Source organism: Chrysemys picta, chromosome 6, assembly GCF_011386835.1.
Source record: "Chrysemys picta bellii isolate R12L10 chromosome 6, ASM1138683v2, whole genome shotgun sequence".
Lineage (NCBI taxonomy): Eukaryota > Metazoa > Chordata > Testudines > Emydidae > Chrysemys > Chrysemys picta.
In genome coordinates, this window is record NC_088796.1 from 108,633,355 (window position 1) to 108,650,547 (window position 17,193).

The 17,193-nt window shown below is 39.1% G+C and overlaps 1 protein-coding gene and 1 long non-coding RNA gene across 40 annotated transcripts in view; one reads left to right on the plus strand and one right to left on the minus strand.

Moving 5' to 3' along the window:
- PTPRD (protein tyrosine phosphatase receptor type D) overlaps positions 1–17,193 on the plus strand; it is a 1,673,772-nt gene that overhangs the window by 708,637 nt on the left and 947,942 nt on the right. For all 39 annotated transcript variants that reach the window (XM_065549568.1, XM_065549595.1, XM_065549566.1 and 36 more), the window contains exon 6: positions 7,438–7,486. The gene's annotated coding sequence lies outside the window, so the exon portion shown is untranslated. The remainder of the gene's footprint in view (positions 1–7,437; positions 7,487–17,193) is intronic.
- Positions 7,995–11,468, minus strand: LOC122173732 (uncharacterized). The gene is made up of 3 exons (XR_006174461.2): positions 10,871–11,468; positions 9,548–9,589; positions 7,995–8,076 (listed from the first exon to the last, which is right to left on the minus strand). It is a non-coding gene; the product is annotated as an uncharacterized LOC122173732 (long non-coding RNA).

Here is a 17,193-nt window from a genome sequence, read left to right on the forward strand (position 1 = left end):
TCGCCGAGCTGGAGTACCGCAGTCGACGGCGAGCACTTCCGGGTTCGACTTATCGCGTCCAGACTAGACGCGATAAGTCGAACCCAGAAGTTCGATTTCCAGCTGTCGAACTAGCGGGTAAGTGTAGCCAAGGCCTTAATGTCAAGAGAGACATTGGTAAAACCACAAGGAGAAGTTTGTAAAGCTGCTGCCCTTGTTGCTCTTGTCTGTAGATAAACAATGGATTTCAAACTTCAGAGCTGTCAATGTATTACACACACACACACACACACACACACACACACACACACAGAGAAAGAACATAAAATAAATCTGGACTTGCAGAGCTTGATAGATCTGAAAATAGCCTCCACTATATCAGTTAGATGATGATGATAATAATATGGCTATCTGATGGGACCTAGCATATCCTCTCTGGTTCACAACTGCAGTTGTTTGAAGAAAGGAGTCATTCTGTTTCTTTGGTATCTGGAGTGCCTAATTTAGGCATGCTGTGCTTCCTTCCTCTCAGGAACAGAGTCTGACCGTTCAGGCCTCATTGCATTTATATGACAGTTGTTGTTTTCTTCAGCAACACAGCATGTTTTATTCTGTATATTGAGGGGCTTGCCCAGATATCCTAAATTGTGTTTTTGAGATTTTTTCTCTTTGTCTAACTAGAAGGCGGGAATGTTAGAAGTGACCAAGTCAACATTTTGCTGTTATGTTCTTCTCTGGCTGGAAATCAGTAGGGTGACCAGATGTCCCGATTTTATAGGGACAGTCCCGATATTTGGGGCTTTTTCTTATATAGGTGCCTATTACCCGCCCCCCCCTCACCACCCCCATCCCGATTTTTCACACTTGCTATCTGATCACCCTAGAAATCAGCCAGAAAGAACCAGATAGATCCCTTCTTGATCAAAGGGAATTCACATGAAATGGCTGACTGGAAGAGTTGAACAGGGCCACCAATCAAAGGTCACCAATGATGTTTTGAAGGCATCCTGCAGTGTTTGTACACACACATGTATGTACATATTGCCTTTTTAAAAGCAGCCACATGAAAGGTAAATGTAGAGTAACTTGCATACATTTTGCTGCATAAAAGGATGTCATATCCTCCTGGTAAAATTAAATATTGTGAAACCAGTTTCTTTTTCTTGCCATGGGCTGAAATAGAAAAAAAAATACCAAAAATCAGAATTTTGATGAAAGGATAAACATTCACATGATATGATCTGCTCTGTGTGAAACAATTTGCACAGCTGTCATTTAGGATTGTAGTTCTAATCTGTGATTTTACACTGTTTATGCTGTAAAGCTATGCCTTAAAAAATACCTAGAATATGTCTTTAAGCATTTGTTTTACTTAAAGTTGAAAAGGACTGTGACAAAGTAGAGACAAAATATACGAACATAGAAATTGCAGAGCCAGAATAGACCCAGAGGTTCATCTAGTCCATTATTATGTCGCCAACAGTAAAGCATGTCACATGTTTACTTTTAACTTGTCCACATAGCTATATTTTATGGTGTCCATTAATATAAACAATACCTGAAATTTCACTATGAAAACAAATAGAAAACACCACAAATGCACACCACCACTCCTTACTCTTAGCTATTGAACCCTTCATGTTGACATTGTACTCCTGTTTCAATAGTTGAGCTTGTAAGCTTCTGTTAGCTAACAACTGTACAGTTATCTGCCTGCACTCACTCTACATCCATGTTTAGGTGTACAGCTAAGAACTTTGCAGACTTTTCTATTGCACTTCCTTAGTCCTACAATTTCATTAATTTTGAATGAGTTTCATTCTAACTTAGGGCTTGTCTATAAGGTAGCTGGAATGAAAATAAAATCTGCTGTAATTCACATCTTTAGTTATTTATTGCAAGTCTGGATGGAGATGCTCTTATTTCAGAAGAAGTGAATGTAACATAAATTGATTTATTATTGACTTAATTTCCAAATATTTGATATAATTTAATACCCCCCAGAGATTTACGCTGAAATAGCTAAAGATGAGAATTAGAACTGATTTTAGTTATCTTGTGGCACCTTAGAGACTAACAAATTTTGAGGTTGATGGATTTCCATTCCATACGGCTAAATGCAGTGCCTTGCATAATGACAGACTAACGAATACAGACTAACACGGCTGTTACTCTGAAACCTTTAGTTATCTTGGTTCCAGTTACCATGTAGACAAGTCCCTAGCAAAGTGTATGTGCTGCTCAAGGAACTACTTATATTAGTAAGCACTGTGCCTGATACTGTTTGCGAGGTTGGGCACCAAGGTTGAAGTTTTCAGGAAAGATCCTCAGCTGGGATAAAGATATGCTATTTTTACATTACATGAGTGTCCATTGCATTTCAGTAGTATTTCAGTTGTCTATAATAATGGTGGTGATAATATTTTCTTGATGTGGATTAGTTTGTTGTTGTTGTTTTTTTAAAGATGGGGGAAATGTGGTTGTTTTAATCCTTCCATAAGATGTCAACAGCAGAAAGGGACTTTGTTCTAACTTGTTCACCTCTCCCCATAAAAAAAAAAGAAAAACTTCAACATCCCCCTCTCCTCTTTCTACCTCCCCCCCCCCCACCATTTTCGTGAAGGGACCTGCATGGAGAATCAGCCCAAACATGAATATGTTAGAAAATTATTATCTTTGGACAACAGGAATTTAGAATGAAAACTATTTTGCAATCTTATCCACCGCAGTTGTCACCAGCATGATTGATGCAGATTTACCTGGAACGAACACATATATATGTATTTTATATAAATAAATAAATAAAAACTTGTTTGATTACATACATACATGCACACTCAAAAATACAATAAAGAATGTTAAGGTGCAAAATCAAGCACTCAAAAATTAGGAAATGCCAGATGTAAGGTTGCCTGTGTAGCCTTAATTCATCCCCCTTGTGCCAGTGCATTATGATAGTCTTTAATAACATGATCACATACTATTTTATCCACCAATGAATCAGGGACCCTACATAGGGCTGGCCCTAGATCAAATGGCACCCCAGGTGAGGAGCATCTTCGGCTCTCCTTCCCCCCAATTTATATTGTTGCATAGATAGTGTTCAATAGATATCTCTGGTGTCTCGTTAAATATGTCCTTTATTACACTACTTACACTCTTCCAGTCTTAAAACACAAGTACATTTTCACAATTACACAATAAAACAAGGTTCACAATGTCGCAGCTGAGCTCTCACTTCGCTTTGTTCTTATATCTCACTGACTGACTGGCAACATCCCACCCCTTATATACCTAGGAGGGCACGGCTGACAACATTCTAGGAGGTTTGAGGGAAATGTAGTTCTCAGAAGGTCTGGAAGGTTCCACAAGATTCTACAAAGGCCCAGAACATTTTTGGAGGGTTGTGAAAAATGAATCCACGTATGGAATACCCGAAACATTTTACTTCAAACATTCTGTCACTAACAAAAAAAAAAAAAAACAGCCCCCCGAGCTCGGTGCTCCCCGAGCCTGGCACCCTAGGTGCTCACCTGGGTTGCCTGCCCCTAAATCCGGCCCTGATCCGACAGACAAATGTCCTTGACTATATATCTCTGATTCACCTCCAGAGCAGGTCCATCCTGTGCACTGAATGAGGCAGGGGTACTGTGGAAAAAATAGTATAAGATCATATAATTAATGACTATCATAATGCATGGGCACAAGGGAGCTCAATTAAGGTTGCACAGGCAACCTTATTTATGGCATTTTCTAACTTTGCAACCTTAATGGTCTTTTAACATAGATTCTGTGTGTGTAACTTCCTAGGTATTTAAAAAAAAAGGAAACTGAAAAAAACCCAGTTATATCATATGCACAGTATTAATACCTACATCATTCCTCAGCAGGGTTGGAACCTTTAGATCCACTGCACAGACTTCTACCGCTTGAGCTAATAGAGTTCTTGATATCAGTAATAGGTTACCACCCTCTGTGTGGACCAGCACTTAGAAGGGAATAAGAGAGTTACTTTGCCAGTGGGTTTCAGGGATATTTTCTGACAGCAGAGGAATAGTGAGATTCTGGATTCATTGGTTCCAATCTAGACTTTGGTGGGAAGTATGCTGTAGTGGAACAGACGCTTCTGCCTCTTCCCCCTCTGACGCTTTTTGTGGGTATGCAAGGTTATGAGGCACCTTGTTGCCACTTGCCCTTAGTGTGAGGAACCATTGTTTGTGCCTTCTGTGGATCAGTTACCTGCCTCCATTAGCCTCTGTCAACAAAAACATGGCTTCTGAGCCTCCGCAGGCCCCTTTCTTTCTTTACAGGTTAACAATAGGCACACTCCAACCTCTGAGCATCCTCCTGGAGTGTCCAGCCCTTGTTCCACTAGACACTCACAGAATTCCCAGGTCTGATACTCCTAAGGGAATAGTATACACCACCTTACCATTTTCACCTCAGGATCACCACTCCACTTTACAAACAACGCTTAGATGTGTCTATAGTTTAAAAAGAAAAATAAGTTTATTTAACAAAGAATGGAGATTCAAGTAATAGCAAATAGATGAAAATATTGGAAATTAAGAGTTGCATATAAAATAAAGTAATACAATGCATTCTAGAACCTAGTATTGCTCACGAGTGTTTTTCAGCCAAGTAGGCTGTGATCCCTTTTTCATGAAAAATCTTGCTCTCCGCTTTCTCCCTCAGTAAAGGATGTAGAGTGTAGCGCTGAATGTACAGTTAAAGTCCAAAAATCCATTGTAAACAGGATCCCCTCCCGCTGGTTTATTTCTTTCTGTAAAATTCCCCATCTGGAAGATTTCACAGTCCCTTCATTTGCATTTAGTTTAGATTGTAAATTGGCATCTATTGTGGACCCTACAATACTCTAGTTACATGTAGCCAGACAGATAAACATCCCTTGCCTGAAGGAAATCTGTTTCTCACCTTTTGGTGACCAGTTACAAGTTGAAATTGAAAATTAACTTAACTTACATGTTTCTGAACTTCTTACATATTTTCTGTACTTACATTCCACAATGATTGTGAGGACCAATGTGACACAGGCTTTCAGAAGAGACCTTACACTCTTAAGCAAACTAGTATGTAGAGGCCAGAGGCAAGGGATCACTGTAATGCTTAGGCACCAAGAGGTCCCTGGGTCACAACCCAATCTTGACCCCTTGTGTCCTTTACCCTCCGACCTGTCCCAATCCTCTTTCTTCCCCTTTCCCTCACAGGTCATCATCCCAGTCTCATTCTCCTCACCTATCCAGTTCCAGGCTTCTACTCCCTGTCCATCTTCCATCAGGCTCCTCATCCAATCTGTCTTTCCCCTGCCACATGTTTCACTCCCTGGCCCATAGTCCCAGTCTCCATGCCCAGTTCGTCCCAATCTTCCTTCACCCCAACTCCCAGTCAGTTTCCCTCTTCTGCCCCTACCAGCATCTGGTTCCAGTCACCTCCCCTTATCCTACAGGCTCCTTGTGCTTATCTACTCCCCCCAGATCCTCTCAGCTTTGTCTTTTGTCCCAGTTGCACTTGAATCAGGCAGCAACCTCCTGTTGCCCAAGCTTCAGTAATAGGAACACTGAGAAAACCGAAGACATAGGCTCCCTGTTTTCACTTTTGGTGCCTGGATCCAGGTCCAGAGATGCAGCTGCAGGGAAATCCCTGTTCAGTCTTGACTAGAACATGCTCATTGCAAGTGGAATCTTTAGGGAATTTAGCAGCAAAACTATAGCATGTCTCTACTGAGCATGTAAGAACTACAATTTTCCAAGGCTTATAAATTGGCCAGATTTGAACAGATTTTCTCATGGATGGCAAAAGCTACACTGCTAACTCAAAGGCCACTAATTTTCAAGTCCCTACCCTAAATCATGGGGCACTACTGTTTTTCAAGAAAAGGTAACCATTTTTTTAAACATGGGTGAAACAATTTATTTCCCCCAAACATTGTTTTCAGAAATGGCTGAAACTGTTTTGGCTGAAATTCCCCTCCTCCTCCTCCTCTCCCCAAAATCATCTTGTGGCAGACCCCTGACATGGAACATTTCAGCCTAAATGATTACTGTTTGGCAAAGGTATAGCAACTGAAAACAGGGTCTTTTAATGGGAAGTATCAGGCAACTTTATTAGTAGGCAGTGCTACCACCCTGCCTATAAATGTAGAACACAACATTAACTACAGAATTAAGGCTTCAATTCAGCAAGGTACTTAAAGAACAACAAGGGAACTCTTCATGTGTTTGAAGTTATGCATATGTTTAAGTACTTTGCTGAATCAGGGCCAGCATTTTCATCTTTCTCTTATACCTGTTATCATTACATAAAATTAATACGATGCTAAAGTAAATTTAGTATTGGTGTATGGTAATATGCTTGAATAGTGTTTTTGGTTTATAACATGTCCAGCTCCCTTTTGTGCTCCTAATCTGAAATGTAAATACTAATATATAATAGTATGTTTAGACTTTGTGCATTTTCTAATATTTCTCTGCCAGATTATAAATCTGAAGAATTAATCTTCATTAATGTTATAGTGGAAAAAAATGCTGGGAAACAAAGGTGTAAACTCATTTTGTTGCAGAAAAATCACTCTTTGATTGCCCTTATTAAACTAATGGGTAACTTAAAGCCTTGGTAATGGGATAACCATTGTTATATTACTCATAACTTTAACAAATGTTAGCATTTATAGAGAAATGCATCCAGTTCAGTTAAATGAATGTTAATTCATTTGTGAATCAATTTTATTTGTTCATGAAAGAGATTTATACACTAAACTGATTTCTCTTCCTGGTATTTATAGAAAACATTTTATTTGAGTCCCTCCACGTTTACAAACATCCACCTCCAGTCATTTATCTTGCGCTTCTACCCCTACTGCTCCTTTGTCAGCTGTTGCAGGGCATTCTGATTCCCTCCAACCACAAATGTGTATCATCTGTAATTAGCTCAGTTTTCTCTAGCCTTCAAACCAAAGCCTTGGAGTGTGGCCTGAACTCGTGTTGCCTATTCTTTATACCTCACAGAGAACTAATTAATTTGCTTACCCCCTGCAAAAAAAGCCATTGGTTTCTAGATAAACCTAGCCAAGAATATTGTTTGAACTACAGCAATATATAACTTGAACACTTTTCTACCTAGCTACCCTGGGAGTTTAGTGTTTACTGTGAAAATGCATAAACTCAATTGTAGGGAAGTTTGAAATTGAATTTGCCTCAGAACATTGAAAAAAGAATGATTACACTTAAATTTTAAAGGTTTTATTGAGCTGCTTTTCTGATAAATAATGTTCCATTCAAAGTATGCTAGTCAAGGATTTAAGTCCATTGATTTTTCCATAGTGTATGTGTGTATTAATTACTCATAGCATTGAACCATCACTTACCTGGTTTACAATATTTCGAATGTCTCACCAATTATTGTCAGTGCTGATAGAGTGATTTTCTTGTATTTTCCCAGGTCTCAGGGTGGAGAATTTTTGATTGAATTCAGAACCTGCAAGCTCAGGGTAAGAAGTGATTTTTGTTATTTCTTAAGCTTCAAATTGTTTATTAATGTAAGAAATCACATTTCAGGATGGGGCTGCGGTACTCAGAGAATGAGAAGAAACAAGTCTGTGCTAAATTTATTGTTAAAGTCACCTGGTCTTTTTGGCAGATTGTTGGTATACAGGTCTGTTGCCTCACTGTTCAAACTGGCAATAAAATGGTTAATTTTTCTCTCTGGAATAGTTTGAAGAAGAATATATTTTGTAGTGAGGCTTTTACTCCTTTGAGGCTATATTCATGTAACCTGGGCACATTCCATTATGGGACTAATATTAATATAGTCATCAAATATTGGAGCCAATGTGATTTCAAAGTGGATTAGATAAAAATGATTCAGAAGATTTATAAAACTGACAGAAATCCTGCAGATGTAAATGGCAATTTTATACATTAAAATCTTTGTGGCAAAGCTTCTTTGATGAGAATGAATAGCAGCAACCAGCAATAGAAAGTAAAACTTGTTTTATTACCTGTCAAGCTTTATCAAAATGGGTTCCCTCAACAAATGTTTAATGTCACAGCTTCAGGGGACTGAGTCCAAGACAGGTACCTATTACAATGAAAATAAAAATTACTGGAAACTTGCCGTGACTACAATTTGAGGTTTTTTTCTATCTTTGGTAATACTCTGTATTTCTTGAGAAAACTACAATACCAAACACATTTGGACCAAGTATATAGATGTTTACCATGTAGTCGGTATCATTTAAGAGCCTGTGAAGTAAAAGTTGTTAAGAGCTAAAAGCTTAGCATTACCACGAAAATATTCTCTCATGTTTTAAGGCTGTTTCGTAGTATTAAATATAATAAAGTCAAATGTTTGTTTATAACGAGACAATATGGTTAGCATTCAATTGGGAGCAAACTCATGAGGTAACCTCATTTGTATAACACAAAATAGCTGTCATAACCTGCATATTTGGGCAAAAGATAAAACTCCCTGAAGAGTGGAAACCTGAGAACAGACCTGTCAATTCTGTTTTGTGATTCTGTTGCTTCTGTGAAGGCAGCAGTTTAAAATGCAGCCCAGCAAACGTAGTGATATATTTAATTTTTACCACTTCTCTGTAATGAGCCCTAAGTTATATTTGTGTTTCAGAAGCTTTATCTGTGAAAACCTGAACTAAAATTTATGTTTCTGTACTATAGACATACAAGGCATCTAAGAATTAATATTTACTTTGTGGGCTAAGATGGATGGATATAATAAAAACAAACCCTGCATCCTTTATTGTCCATGAAAGTTCTCTTTCTCCATCAACAGTGGAGTAGAAACTATTATTTCTAGATTACTGCATTGCATAACAATAGTTGAACCACGTCTTCACTGCTGATCTGAAGGTGATTTATAGGTGTACAGTATAACTGCTTAACTGGTACTTTTATAGTAATCTGAATAAACGGTTTGTACTTGTGTTTGTGCTCAGATTTATTCATTGAATTGCTAGATTTTGGGGATTTAGAAGGTAATAGTTCGGTGCTTTGTAGAATTATTTTAGAATTAGGGTTTGCAGGTCTTGGGTTGGTAGCAAATTTTAAGCATATTAACTTTAGCATAACAGTCTCTTTTATGTCTCTTAAGGACTGGTAATAAGTGATTCAGACACACCTGAGGACATTTAATGCACAGCCAGTTCTTAATGAACGTACAGTGAAGTGATTTGTAGGGCCTTCACACTATTATGAGGCCACTGTTTCATTACATGTAAATATTGTACATAGTGGTGGGGTGCTCTCTTCCCCTGGGCAGCTGCTGTACACTAGTAATCCTTTATCTATTAGGGAAGGAACATGGAAAACTAATGATGATCCATTTTGAGGTTCCAATGTTCCAACGGGTTTATTGTGATGAATGTTCCATGTCTATTTAACAAATGTATTTTATTTCACCAATATGAATAGAGCCAAATATTTGGGCATGAGTATTGTGAATAAGAAAAAATGAATATACAAACTAACTGCTAAATAGCACCAAATCATTTAAAAGTACAATTTCACAAAAATAAGAAACAAATACTTACCCATAGTTCCAAGAGGTGAGGGAGGAATGCAGACAGTTTCTTCTGGCAATAGAGGATGTTTTGTTAAATAAGTTATTATAAATGTCTTGGAGTTATTTTTCTTAAACACATTTTAAATTTATTATAGGCAAAATAAAAGTGGGGACAGGTTAGAAGTTCTAGCCACTGTGGATTTATTAGGGGGAGAACCTCATGTACAACTACATCATCTTTCTAGGTGATTCAAGGTACAATGAAAAGATAAAGGATCTAATTCTTACTTGATGTAACGCTATTGACTTCAAATTAATTAAATGAGGGATGAATTTATCCCCAGATAAACAGAGTTATAAACTTGTCAGGACACAGTTCTGCACAATTGCAACAGGTTAATATGAAAAGAAGGTGCAAGAGTCTTAGGCTATGTCTACATTACAAGATAGGTGTATGATTCCCCTACTTGTGTACACGTACTCATGCTAGCTCTCATGGACCAAACACAAGTACAAATAGCCCTATAGTTTCAGTAGCACGGGTCATGGCAGTGGAGGCAGAGCTAAGCTGTGCTGAGTACGTACCCTCCAGTTTCAAGTGGGTTTATAATCAACACGGCTCAGCCATGAAGCCTATACCCATTCCACCCTGCTGCCATTTATACTCATGCTAGTTTGATGAGGGCGAGTATGTGTACCTAAGCAGGGGAATCACACGCCTGGCTTGTAGCGTAGATGTAGCCTGAGTCAGAACATAGGACTGTGCAAAGATCTAGCTGAAGCGTTGAGGAACTCTCTCAAACCTGGTGGGGCAAGTTCTAATACTTCCTTTCATGAATCATAGTCTGGTATGACCTCACTTAACCTCAGTTTTTATTAAATAACCAGAAGAGTCAAATTAATTGAGCTTAATTCAGGCATGAACTTTTTCACTGAACTTGACCCACATCTATAGGCATGCATGTCACATGCACTGTCATGGAGATCTCGGAGCTGACTAGCTCTGTGACCTGTGCTTGCAGGAAAACAACCATGCATTCTGATCACCTAGGGCTGGCATCTATGCTGGAGATCTGGCCTACCTACTCACTTCTCAGCAATGTATAGACTTGAGATCATTCTCTCCCTACATCTGGGAGCCTGGTATGCTGCTCTCGACTTACAGAATGCCTGTTTCCATGTGGTAATCCATCCTGGCCACAGGATGTTCCTTAGATTCATTGTAGGAGATGACCATTACCAATTCACCATCCTGCCCTTCAGTAAAGACCCTCTGTGCTGATGACAGGCCAGGTGCATGGTTGTCATGGCATCCTACCTCCACAAAAGAGACATCCACTTGTATCCTTACCTGGATGATTGGTTCATGGTCACTCCAGATCCCAAGAACAGGCTGCTGTCCATCAAACTGTGTCTGTTCAACATCCTGGGCCTGAAACTGAACAAAGAAAAGTCAACATTATTCCCTCTATAAAGAACAGAATTCATTGGGGGCAGTCCTGGATTTGACCTTTGCCTCAGTATTTTGACCTCTTTCCATATTTCAGATTATACTGAGCCTCTGTGCATCCCTCAAGGTCCCTCAGACCACTGTGAGGAATTGCCTCAGGCTCTTAGATCATATGGCTGCATGTACATATGTGAGCGACGCACACCAGACTGAAACTCAGAGCATTACAGGCATGCTCAAGTTGGTCTATTGTCCTCAGATATACCATCTAGACAAGTTGCTATGCACCCCAGACAGGATGTTGTCATCTCCAACCTGGTGGATGACCCAAGACCATAAGTGCAGAGGACTTCCCTTCTCTCTTCCTCTTCTATCCATCAGGGACCTAGCTCCTTCTTGGGATCTGAATTTAGTGTTGTCGGCTCTGAGGGATCTTCCTTTCAAGTCTTTAGCATTGTGCTTGCTCCCACACAGGTCAGTGAATATAGCTTCCTGCATGGCTATTCTTTTCTACAAGAAGAAAGTTCATTCCATTCACTAAGTTTTTTCTCAAAAGTGGTATCTGATTTCCACCTGAATCAGTCTATATAGCTGCCAGTTTTCTTCCCAAAGCTACATAATCACAAAGATGAACTCTACAACCCCCCTCCCACAACTTTTATTGAGCTCTGTTTTTTTACCTGGATAAGACAAAGACCTTTCAAATTTCTTCCCAGCTGTTTCTTACACAGAGTGCATGAGAGGTCATCCAATCACAACTCCAAGACTCTAGAAATTCAACACCAGCTGCATCTCACTGTGTTATGCTGCCAAAGAGGTAACACATCCTAACAAACTCACAGCATGGTCAACCAGAGCACATTCAGCCTCAGCAGCCCTTGTGGCACACATCCCAGTTATGGACATCTGTCGGGTGATGACATGATCTTCCATTCATATCCTTATCAGACATTGTGTTCTCTGCTACCTCAAGGGAAGATGCAAATATAGGGAAAGTGACCCTACATTCCTTCTTCTAATGAGACTCCAAGTCTCACCATGTGGTATAACAGAGTAATGGATATATGCAAGTACTCAAAGAAGGAAAAATGGTTACTCACCTTCTTGTAACTATTATTCTTTGAGATATGTTAGTTGGGTCCATTACCAAATCCTTCCCTGATGTATCAGAGTTCACCATCAGCTTTTGGCGTGAAGGCAGGGCAGGGCAGCTTCACCTGTGTATCCTCCCTTTGAAGCATTAGGCTCTTGGGGGTGGGCAGGGGCGCCTCATGGGTATGGGTACCACTAGAGAAAACTCTCCGCAACCAGTGCACAGGATGCACACTTGCCTACAGTATAATGAACATATGCAACACATCTCAGAGAACAGCACTTATGAGAAGGTGAATCATCCTTAAAAAAAAAAACACTCTGGCAAGGATCAGAAGTTTACTATTTGGGATCAACAGACCAATTAGTTTCCTAGTCTTTCCCAGACCCTAAGTAATCTATTTACCCTGTTGATTCAGGGTGTTAATCAATAGTCTTTTGTCTTCACTGAGCTTGACTGTTTCTTTGACCTCCCTGGCATCAACCAGTCATCCTATTTTCCTTACTAGGGCAAACTAATTACCCTGATGACGTGTTGAGAGGGGGACCAGGGACAGGAGGACTTCTATCCCTCCATACTATAAGAGATGGCTGGGTTTTTATTCCCAGTTCCTCTCCCAGGAAACCGTTCTCTGAGTATACAATTCAATTGACTCTAGGATAAGTCACAGGAGGCTTTGTTACTATGGTCTGGGTGATGCAGGACAAGAGGCCAGAGAAACTGTCAAGACAGAGTGGAGGATTCAGCCCAGCCACAACTACTGTATGGTGTGTTTAAACTGTGCAGTGACATAAATATTTTTTCCCTAATACTGGAGAGACTGTCTGTGTATCTTGGTCAAATAATTTGTGCTTTTTCATGATTTTAATGCTCTGAGTTCTCTGCGTAAAAGGGACATGGGATGACTGTAATAGGTTATTCTCTGGATTATACAATAGGTTGATGAGGAAAGGTTTCAGAACCTTAATTTTATGTAGTTTAAGAAGAAAAAGATGTTCAAAGGGAACAAATGTAATTGAATTATGAAAATCTTAAATGGAGGTAAATAATGTCAGATTAGTTCATTTGAGCACAGCACAGATGATAGGTTTGTGGTGCATTCAAAGAAATTTCAAGAAAATCAAATTTAAAATTGGCATAAAGAAGAACTTTGTAAACTAAATAAGAAATAAATGGTGGGACAGTCTAATAGGCACCATTGTTGAAACAAAGGCAGTTATGTAATAAAATATTACCCTGGGGAAACAGTATATTAAAAGTAAAGAAATTTGATATAAACTACATAGTCTTATCTTTATAATTTGACAAACTGTTATGCATTAACCATGCCTACGATGATTAGTTTTACGATTTGAGGGCAAGGGAATAATAGACTGAAAGGAACTCTCCAATTTGTATCATTAGTTTTTGTGGGATAACTTAAAATTGAATATATATGCACATATTAAATAATTGGAATATCACTTATTTAATTCATATTTTGAAGATGGAAAATGTTATGTATCTGCTAAGCATCATTTAAGCAATAAGACATGATGGCATATGAGTTCTACTGGGATATGGGTACACGTTAATTGAATTCTTCGAGAGGGGAGCTACTTACTGTAGAGAAACTTTCCACCGGTTTCCTCTACTGATTCTCTTATGGAATATTTAGGTGTACCTGGTCTCAGCTCTTCCATCTTCTGTTTACACAAAGTATGACCATTGCTTCCCCACCCCATTAGCTCCACTCCCTGCTGGAAAGGGTTTCTTGCAGAGGGTTGGGAGCTTCCTATCGGTAATTGGATAGCACCAGAGCATGCAACACATCTTTTTACCTGGTGGTGGTGGTGGTGCTGCATGCTGAATCATTCTAAAATCTCTTGCACATTTCCTCTTGTATCATTTTCCAGAGCTGTGGTGCAAAGGATTGTGGACCAACCCTCAGACTTATTCACCTTTTCTGTCTCTCTGTTCTTCAAAGGGAGGGTTGATGGCAGCCTTATTCCCATCAAGGTGGTCTGCGGTAGGAGTTGTGTGACACAGCAGGTCTGAGACCCTTCCCCTTTACCTCCCACAAAAGACTAAAGATGGGGGAGTCAGAACTGGCGGATTTGTAGACCAGCAGCTGACTCCTCCTCAAAGACTTTGGAGATCTAAAAGGAGAGACTGAAGGGATGGGGTTTTCGAAGGGATGGGGTTTTCAGTGAAATGAGACCAAACTCAGAAAATATTTTGTTAGCCTTTTGGGGTTTAATTTTAGGTTTCTAATGAAAATCCTAATTCTAGATTATGCCTGACTCCTCTTTCATTAGAAAAGTTGCACAAAGTTGCTTGTGAAGTTAGGTATGTCCTCTGGCTCTTTAAATAGAGAGGTGGGAAATCACTAAGAGGAGCTGTTTGTATTAAATCTGCACCTGCATTGAGTATTTTCTGAAATTCTCTCATTGCTGGCTTTGAACCGATGCTAACAATTATGGAAATGCTAGTGGAACAGAGTGCAGGAGTGAGTTAGATGATACAGAAGGGAAACCATCTGCACCCAACTTGCACTAGTGCTTACACCATTGCTAGCATAGGTGGAGGTGTATTGGTGCTAGGTCAACAATGGGAAAGTTTTGGAGAACATTCATTGTAGGCAAGGCCCTAGTCCTATAGAAGTGGTTGCTTCTGCTTTCCAAGCTGTTTTGATTTCTTTGAAGCTACTTTGAGCATTGCTTCAGTTATTGGAAAGAAAGGATATGTCTGAGTAGGTTCATTCTTGCACCAATGCAAAGCAAATAAGTGGAACTATGGGGTCACTTCTGGGGTCCCATCAATTACCAGCAATTCACCAGTCTCATCGCCTAGTTCCTCTGCTAGAGGTCGCAGACACCTCCCAACAGCAGCACTGAGGCTATTGAGGAAAAGGTGCTGCACACTTAGGGCCCTAGTGGTAGCTTAGGGCCTTGCAAATGGCTAGGCTAGCCCTGGTTTGCTGGATGATTTCCCAGCATAGTTAGTGATGTTATTTAGAAGGAAGAAATCCATCAAAAGCAGTACTCTAAATGGGGAAAAGTAACCAGCACCTTCCCACTATGAGTGAAACTGTTCTGAGTCAATAAAGCCGTGGGCAGCAACTTTTCTTTGTCCAAACAGCTCTTTTGCTGCTTTCAAAATGTTGCCTGTGCCTCTGTGTGGTGCTGCACTCCTGGTGGGGACTGAGGCTCCTCCTTTGTTTTTTATTAGAAAGCATTCTGAACCAGCTCCTCGCATCTCACATGAAAGTTAATAGCTCTTTTAGATTTCCCAAATACTGAACAAAATTGTAACAAGAGATGGAATTGGGGAACGTGGATGCTGGATACTAGTGGGAAAAATGTGGTGGAGAAGTGGACACCTGTTAGTGGCTGTCTAAAGGAAAGCATATAGTTGTGGTACTCACTAACACTTAAGAGGAGGCACAGTTTCAGTCTTGGAAAGCATGAATTGGCAAATCATAGAGATACCCGAGTGTATCATACTGGGATGTCTGATATTTAGTCAGCTGTAATATTGAATTAAAGCTTGGGGGAGGATTATTTTCATCTATATTTTTCTCCTTTTAAAAATGTATAAAATAATAAAAAGTAAGGTTTGAAATATACAGCTAGGACAAAGAAGAACAGGAGTACTCGTGGCACCTTAGAGACTAACAGCTAGGACAGTATATAACAAAAATTCCACCTTACCTCACCCCTGTGGGTTCAGTATTATAGCTGAAGAGATATCTGATGATATTGGTATGATGATATTGATGATATTGGATGTTTGGAAACATTTGTACCTATATGAAATATATATTTAAATTATGACAAAACTATACAAATAAACTTGATTGATCTTTATGGATTCTCACTATGTTTATGTTTTCAGCCCGTACAAGAAAAAATATATATGCACATACACGTCTAGATATTTATATCTTTCCAATGAACCAACTCATATTTCCTTAAAAGCACCATGAAAGTGCTTAGCCAGTTGTTCTTTTAATGTACATTTCAAGCATGATATGTAAAATATTACAGAAAAAGCTTAGAAAGCAAAATATCTTTTCTTGCTAGTACATTCACCAGTGCATGAACTACTATGTGACTACAAATTTTTCGGGTCACACCACAATGTAAGAAAAGGTTGTATGTAAATTAAACTTGAAATCAAATAGCTGGGGGGAGCATTTTTTTCTCTTATGGTGCCTGCATATTGAAGAAAAAAGTATTTACTTTTATTAAAAATCATGCAGCATGTTGTTTCAGTCTACAGGATATTTACCTCTGACAGATTAAAATGTATCATATAAAAAACATTCTGTCCTTTTACATTAAAGTATCAAACAAAGCTCTATGTTTTTTCCAAGATAAATTTATGATTAAAGAGTAACATGAATGGAAAATTAACTGCATCATTTAGTATGTCTGTGAAACAGAAAAATACTTGTATACTGAGGGTAATGATTTCTGTTGACCGTGTATATCCTACTGTATGTTCAGATTTAGTTAGATTAAGGCCCTATGATGAATTAAATAGACTAATCAGAATAAAATCAGTTTGCTTGTCAATTATTTCCCACAGTTGCTACACCATGGTTAACAATGCCAGTATCTCGACTACACCACCTGTTGTCTAGTCTTGCTCTGAAAAGAATGATGCAGGACAGTTAAAACCAGCAGCAGCCCTGGGGGCAATGTTTGCACTAGTACTCCCATTATCATTACCATGTGGTTACAACAGTCTGAAAATATTGATAAATAGCCTAAGTGTCGACCAAGGACAAACTATAATTAGAATGATGCTCTATAATCTTGATGATATTCTATCTTTTGTACCTGTAGGAATGTCATTGTATCTCTTGGGAGTCCAATTATTTCTAAGGTTAAAATGAATTCTAAAAGGCAAGGCAACAGGCATATTTTGTTCTTAGGTGGATGAAGTTAAAGGCACAAAGAATGCCATCTTAGACATGCTGTTGTTCTATATTAGGAGCCTTAGGTGTTTACACTTACGGTTCTGCTCTGTCACATAAAACAGCAATTTAATTGTCTCGAACTACCAATAATTGCACTTTACAACCAGACTAGAGCTTGCTGCAGACCTGGAGACAGAGCTAACGTGTCCTGTTACAAGTTCTAGC